Source organism: Astatotilapia calliptera, chromosome 12 (assembly GCF_900246225.1).
Source record: "Astatotilapia calliptera chromosome 12, fAstCal1.2, whole genome shotgun sequence".
Classification (NCBI taxonomy): domain Eukaryota; kingdom Metazoa; phylum Chordata; class Actinopteri; order Cichliformes; family Cichlidae; genus Astatotilapia; species Astatotilapia calliptera.
Genome location: NC_039313.1, coordinates 27729073 through 27736391, shown reverse-complemented (window position 1 = coordinate 27736391; position 7319 = coordinate 27729073).

The window sequence follows — 7319 nt, the reverse complement described above, 5'->3', positions numbered from 1 at the left end:
AGATAATAGTGTCAAGGTAAATTCTATTAAATATCATAGTTACAGTATTTTTGGCCAGATGGTTGAAAACCTAGAATGGTTAGAAAAAATCCATGTTTGGCACTATGCACAAATAACAAAACCTTCTTGAAATTGTGCAGAATGGTGAAGTGAGCATCATGATTTCAGTCATATTTACTGCTTAAGCAAATAATAACTATTTAGTAGAGTATATAAGAGTATATTACTGATTAGTGTAATACCTTCTGCACAGCCCCGGTTGAACATAGTGTGGATGAAGTGGTGTCAGCCCACCGGTTGCACTCTACGGAGCCAAGTGTTGGCCAGGAACAATGACCCACTAACACGCCCTCCACTCACTGCAAATATGTGTGCTTTATTGGATCATACACCTTATCCTATGGGGCTATACCATGAATTAAAATGTCAGAAAATGAATGTGAGTCACACCAATTGCAGACACATTTTAGAATTTTGACTTTGATGTTAATGACGTGTGGCCAGAAGTAACGAGGTCTCTGTATTAAAAAACCCAAACACATCATAACTCAGTCCACATGGATAATGTCTTCAGAATGAAGAGACAATAATTCCACCTGCATTCATTTATTTTGAACATCACTGGATTTACAATCACTGTAAACACAACTGTTGTTGCTATTTATCCAAGCACTATTAATGCTACAGTAGAAGAACGTACACTTTTCTGCTGCTTTATTGTATCATGTGTCTTCCTCTTTTCCTCCTGTCGTAATCAATACTGCTGCTAAAAATATTACTTGAATGTAAACATGTTTTTTTCAGTCTTATCCTGCAATTCTTCTTGGAAGGCCGGTCTATTATAATCTTCTTAAAACTTCAGCCTTATAGCTGCTGCTCAGAAAACCAGATGGCTTACAATCTTTTTTCCTCCTGCTGGTGTTCCCATATAACCAGCACAAAAATAAGTTTTCATCAGCCTGGGAGTTCATTTTTTGTCTGGTTTCTTTGGACACAAAGACTCAGAGCTGTGCCTATCTCAACATTTGTTTTTAAAAGTGGACTTTGCTGTGGTCCGTTTTCCCACAAAATTATCACTGGTCACAGAAATGATAAACCACTGATTAACCGCAGCTTCAAATCCACTTAAAATTCATGCTCTGAAGCAGAAATATTCAAGTCATTCAGCAAGCCAGAGTAAGACAGGAAGTTGGGGCAGGGGAGAGGTGAAAGAGCACAGAGAAAGGAGCAGATGTAAGTGAAAACTGAGCACAGGTCTGCAGCGGTTTGCTAATATGAATCCTGATGTAGCACAGAAAGATTCTCAGAGTGCAGAGTGGAGAGTCCCTTGATGATCAATCCCAGTGCATGGTGCAGCGCCACAGGAAATGGCCATGGCCGTTAGTCTGGCTGGCGTATGGTTCTATATTCCATCCTTGTGTTGGCCAGAGGCCTTGGACAGAAATGTGAAACACTGAAGCGATTGTGCACCGCAAAGTTGTCGGGGGGGGGAACATGCTGGCATACAGCACTGCTTAAGGCTATACACAGATTCACAGCACACCAGGCAGAAAAGATTTACACACCCAGTGAAGAGGGAGACAGTAACATGCTCTAGCCAAGGCAAACCCACACTCGTGTTTATGGACATTTTTTCTTTCATAGACCACAGGCTTTCCGGTAGTGGCTTTGGATGTGTCCATGAGAGAGTGCGTGTGTGTCTGTCTGCGATTCCCAACAAGAGTTTTTCCACCCTAAATCTTACTGCAATCAGTATTTTAATTCTAATTGTATGTTTAGATGTTTTGGAGGGCTTTGATGTTTAAGTATAGCACGCTTTGGGGGGACAAGCTAATTACAAATTTACGATTAGCTAGTAATCAGGGCGTATCTTTTCTTGTGGTCCACTCTCATGAGTTAGAAAGTCACCTGCAGTAACACACCATGGTACGCTGATCAAATGTACTTTTGCTCACTGGCAAGGCATTTTATTTTTATTTTTTTATTTTGAACAGTGTATTTCATTGTTAATGTGAGTAATTTTGATTCCTTTTAAGCAGGGATTCTTTTGCGAGTTGTGCATTTAACTTTTAAAGGTAAATCGGTAGATCATCTGCATCTTTTTTTTGCATCTTTTTGAGCATATTTGTACTGGAAGCATTTTCTCATCTTTATACACTGGTATGGAATTCATAATAAATAAGTAAAAACATGCCTATTTTCTCATAATCAGCTAATATTGAAAACGGTGACTGCTGAGGTATGTGGAAAATCTGACTCAAGTTCTTAGAACTAAAGACAAAGAGGGGTCTTGTCCAAAGTGTCTTGAAGTTTTGGCTCAATCCACAACAGGAAATTTGTGACAAATAATTGTGTTTTGTGTCACACAGAAACAATAATTTCTGAAGTTTTTTTTTTTTTTTTTTTTAAAAACATTAAAATAGTGAATCTGATCCTGATGATAACCTTAACTTGTGGGGGACATTATGTCTTCATGCTTTCTAGTGTTTTTGCAGATGGCCAGCTGCTAGTGGTTTGGTCATCCATGGGAAATTTCCCTCCCATTAGCTTGTCTCCTGCCCTTAGTCATCTCTCTTATCTTCTGGCTCAGCCCACTGAGAGAGCAATCCTCTGCCAAATGGACAGAAATATTTCCCCATGAATGGAGCCATAGATAAAATCTCTCCCCCATGATACCCTAGAGCATAGTCCCTCTCCCTGGGTGCTACCCTGAACTATCAGAATTACATTCAGGCCTTGCAGCTACTAAAGTATTTTAATGAACACACGGAGAAGCCGTGGGTCAACTGAGGGCTGAGACGTTCACTTGTCTAGAAGTTTGACATCAATTCAGTCTTTGTACTTTTATGACAATTAGCTTTGCAGGAAATTATGTCTGGATGTGTAACAAATGGGGAAGAATTATGGTGAGCGTGAGCTAGACAAGTTAATTCACAAGTAAAGTCATTCTATGTGGTATTCAGTAGCAAACCTCACTGTCCTGCATGGATTATCCTCTTAAAATATGTTCGAGCTGTATGATTAATTTAGAAATGAAAAAAAGCATTCTTATAATTTTGTTAAGCAAGTCATTTTTGCTTGTACCATCTTTTTAAAGATTGTATTTTATTTTGTTTGTTACGTATGACAGCGGATTCAGTGTCATCAACCAGGGCTGACATACTAGAGTGCATACAAGTGAGTCTCTCCAGCATCCATATCAGTTGAGTTTTCATAATCCTTTTCTCTGTGTAGATGAAGAGCTACGAAAAGAGACACCAGTGCAGGACAGTCTGCCTGAGTGCATGTGTGAAAATGACAAATGGATGTAATTTAGAAAACACTTACGTCACTAGGCCTTATCCTGCATTCTCAAGCCTTGTCTCAGACCAGATCTGAATCTGGCTTTATACTGTTGGGTCCAACTCATTCACTAACCACTTTGGTACACCTTACTAATGCTGGATTAGATCCCCTTTTGCCTTCATGACTACTTTTATTCATCATGGCATACTTGCATCAAGGTGGATGAGAGCATCACATGGTTGATGCAAATTTGTTGTCCGCAAATCAGTGATGCAAATCTCCTGTTTACAATCTCAATTCCAACATCTACTAGATTGCGATCTGGCGACTATGGAGATTATTTGAAACCAGTTGGAGCTTTGTGACATGTATTATTACACCGTGGTCGTAAAGGGATGGACATGGTGAATGGCAACAATTCTCAGATAGGCTGTGGCTTTTAAAAATGCCCAGTTTGTACTAAAGGGTCCAAAATGTGCCAAGAAAATGTCTCCCACACCCTTACACCACCACCACCACCAGCAGCCTGAATTGTTGATACAAGTTAGGATGAATCCATGCTTTTATGTTGTTTATGCCAAATCTGACTGTACCATTTACAGCACAAATCAAGACTTATAAGACCAAGCAATGTTTTTCTATTTTTTCTCCCTTCTGTTGTCCATTTTTCATGAGCTTGTGCAAATTGTAGCCTCAGTTTCCTGTTCTTACCTGACAGGTTCTGTCAGGTAAGAACACTACAGTGTCCAGAGGGTGTATGATAACTGTTTGCCATTTTGAGAGTCCAGTACAAAAACAAGGCTGCTACCTGCTCGAGAAACTACTGTATTTGGCAATAGACACAAATTTATGATAATTTATTATCATCTATGGGATGTGTTCCTCTTATAAGGACAGGACATTTTGGAATATGCTCAGACATACATCTGACATCCAGCATAATGCATAGTAACAACTGTTTATCTACATTACCCTGTTTACAAGGAGTGAAGCTTGGATGATCATAAATGTATCTGTTTGCAGTTTGATGTAGCAGTAGTCTGCAGTTGGTGGTGCAATTATGTGCTAACTCTTAGAGATGGTCTAAAAGACAATTTAAAAATAAAACATGCCATTATTATTAATGTTTTGATCAGTCGAAACAGTGGATCCAAAAATATACCCACTTGCAAACTCTTATCTGAGCTTTTCAGACTGAGACTTCAGACTGTCCAAAGTCAGCTCTCTTTTAAGTCAGTGTATTTTTCTGTGTGTCTTCTTGCTTGTACAACCTCCACCTGCACACTCTGACAACGCAGCAGACATTCTTTGCCATAAGTGGAAGACGGTACCAGCAAGAGATGGAACGATAAGGAAAAACTGTCATGACATGCATGTTGTCTTTTAAGTGAAAATTAGAGGCAGAAAATCACTGAAGGAATTTACTGTGTTAAGCATTTATCGAGTTAGAATAAGCTGTAAACTCTGTAGTGAGTTTTGAATTAAGTGAGCTGCCTTTGTTAAATGTATTTATTGTGCATTTCCATCATTATCATTAATCAAAACTATCACAGGTATTATATTCAAAGATCTGAATTTTGTTGTGATGCACAGTGTTCAGAAAGAAAAAACAAAACGGAGAAGGGAAGGGGTATCATGGTCTATTATAAACATGTTTTGCCTTGGGGACTGTTTGCCAGCTGCACTTCATAAGCATTCCTCTAACCAAAGACACAGGTTAATAAAAAGGTCTCAGACCGAACTCCTTCAGGTTTTGAATGCAGGCCTCCAAATGCCTGACTTCATTATTTTAATTTCCGCTGCCCCAGCTTGTATTCCTATTTTTCAATTTCCTACGGTGAACATTTCTCTACACTCAGCAAACTGTAGGGGACATGGCATGTTGTTGAAGTTGTTAGTGATGAATGGTTTATACAAACTAAAATGATATCATGGAAAAGAACAAAAGAATTACTGTGAACAAAAAAGTTTCATCATTTTAAACAAAGTAAAGTAAAGCAAGCACTAAAGCTTGGTTTTCATCTGGTAACAAAAGCAGCGATGAGCAGTCAGGTGTGTAGCCTCCATTTCTAACTGTGCCTATTTATAAAGCACAATCACTGTGGACACAACATTTTACTGTGACATGCTCTTTGTACTTGTTTTCAACTCTTTGGTTATATTTGTGTTAGAATATTGGTAGCATGTAGCTTAAGGTTTATGTGTAAACTGGTGAACAACGATTGAAAAAGAAAAAATGGTGAGTGTAAGAGCCATTGTACTTTATGTTCTTTCCTATAAGATGTTGGGCTCCATGATGTCATGTAAATTCTTTTGCTGGTGTATCATTTACTGGTGTCAGCTCTTATAATTCAGAGGAGCCAACATGCCTGATATCACAAGTGACAACCTGTTGATGTGTTTTGCTGCACGGCGATGGAGTTGCTAGGCGCTTTTTTAGTCAGCAATTAATTTCAGTCCTGGCCAACGGTGGGTGTGGCGTTCCAAATAGCTCGGAGGGTTTGACAGTCAGCCAAGAGTGAAAGAGAGTGACTGAGTGAGAGAAAAACACAGAGAGAGAAGGAACGCAAGCAAGAGAGATTCCTTCAGCTGACTTTATTTTTATGGCCGGCAAACCACAGTAAACAAACAAAAAAGCACATAAATTGTTCATGGACTACCCTCGGAAACCCCAAACCCTAGAAGCAGCTCTGTAGCAAGAAGCAAGCCTCTTACATGACATGCATACAGTGATTGATTTTAGTTGGCTTTTATTTATTTATTTATTTTATTAAACCACAGCATCTTTGTAGGTTGTGTATATTGAAATTAAAAGAAAAAAAATGAGCAACACATAATCCAGATTGCATGTCTGGTTTTTGATTGACGAGAGCCAGACACTCAGCAGGAGTCATTCCACAACTTTCTGCAGTGTTACTTACTGTGAAGTGTGTCTCTAAAAGATGAATAAAATGTCAACTTTACATTCTGAATGTGTCTGCAGCGGTGTCACAATTCTCAAATGTTAAAATACACAAGCTTGAAAATGTGATGTGTGTTTAGACACCACTGAAACAGGCTGTTGATTTTTGAAAATTCCCTTCCTGTTAAGCTTGAACGTGTGTAATAAAGGCTAGCACAGCATCAGCCCACAAAACGGTGCACTTATCAAGACTGCAATATTAATAATGAGCCGTCTCTGTTTTTAGCCACAGTAGGGGTGGACAATATAGCCGTAAGATTGCATCACGATTTCCAACCAATTTTGCAATAATGATATTTATGATGATAAAAAGAAATACCGAGCAGTGTTTTATCGATTATTTATTGCAGCGTGCAGCGTTAATGCTAACAAAATGAAGAGCATTATCCATCCTTCTTTTCCAATGAGCTTTCCAACGACAGCCCAGTTCACAGTGTTTATCTACTGAAACAAGGTGCCAGCAGCAGCAAGATTTTAGCGCAATAGAAGTGACACAGCATTATATAGAGTGAGAATGTGTAAGTCATGCAAACACAAAGGTAGCTTCAGTGGTGTTTCTCCCTGGAAATGTTAGGTACGAGATAACTGCTTTCCACTTATGTTTAACAATAACTAAGGTCAGTTAACCTTGTAACTCCTCAGTTATTTAATATTCATTTAATCATTTATTATTTTCACATAATATTGGCACATCTTGAGTGTTGTACTTTAGGTAAAGCTTTTTAACCAGTTGTTTAAACCTCCCCTTTAAGGCCATGTGAGTCCTCTAGCAATTTCCATTCATTGTTAGCTCTTCTGGTCATATGGAGAAAGTGCGTAAAAATAATCTATAAATTTTCAGTTCGCACATCACCAGCTGCTAGTATCTCCCTCATGTGCCTCCAAGCCTGGTTGTACTCAAGGGTGTGCTTTTGCCTCAAATGGTGAAGCAAGCACATGTGTTTAATAGCTTCACAAAAATAATTTATTTAGTTATTTTGTTTCTGGAATAGTGTAAGTTTGGACAGTGCTGAAGAACAGATAAGCAAATGAAAGACACTGCATTCCTATGGAATTTGGATATCCTCTAAGA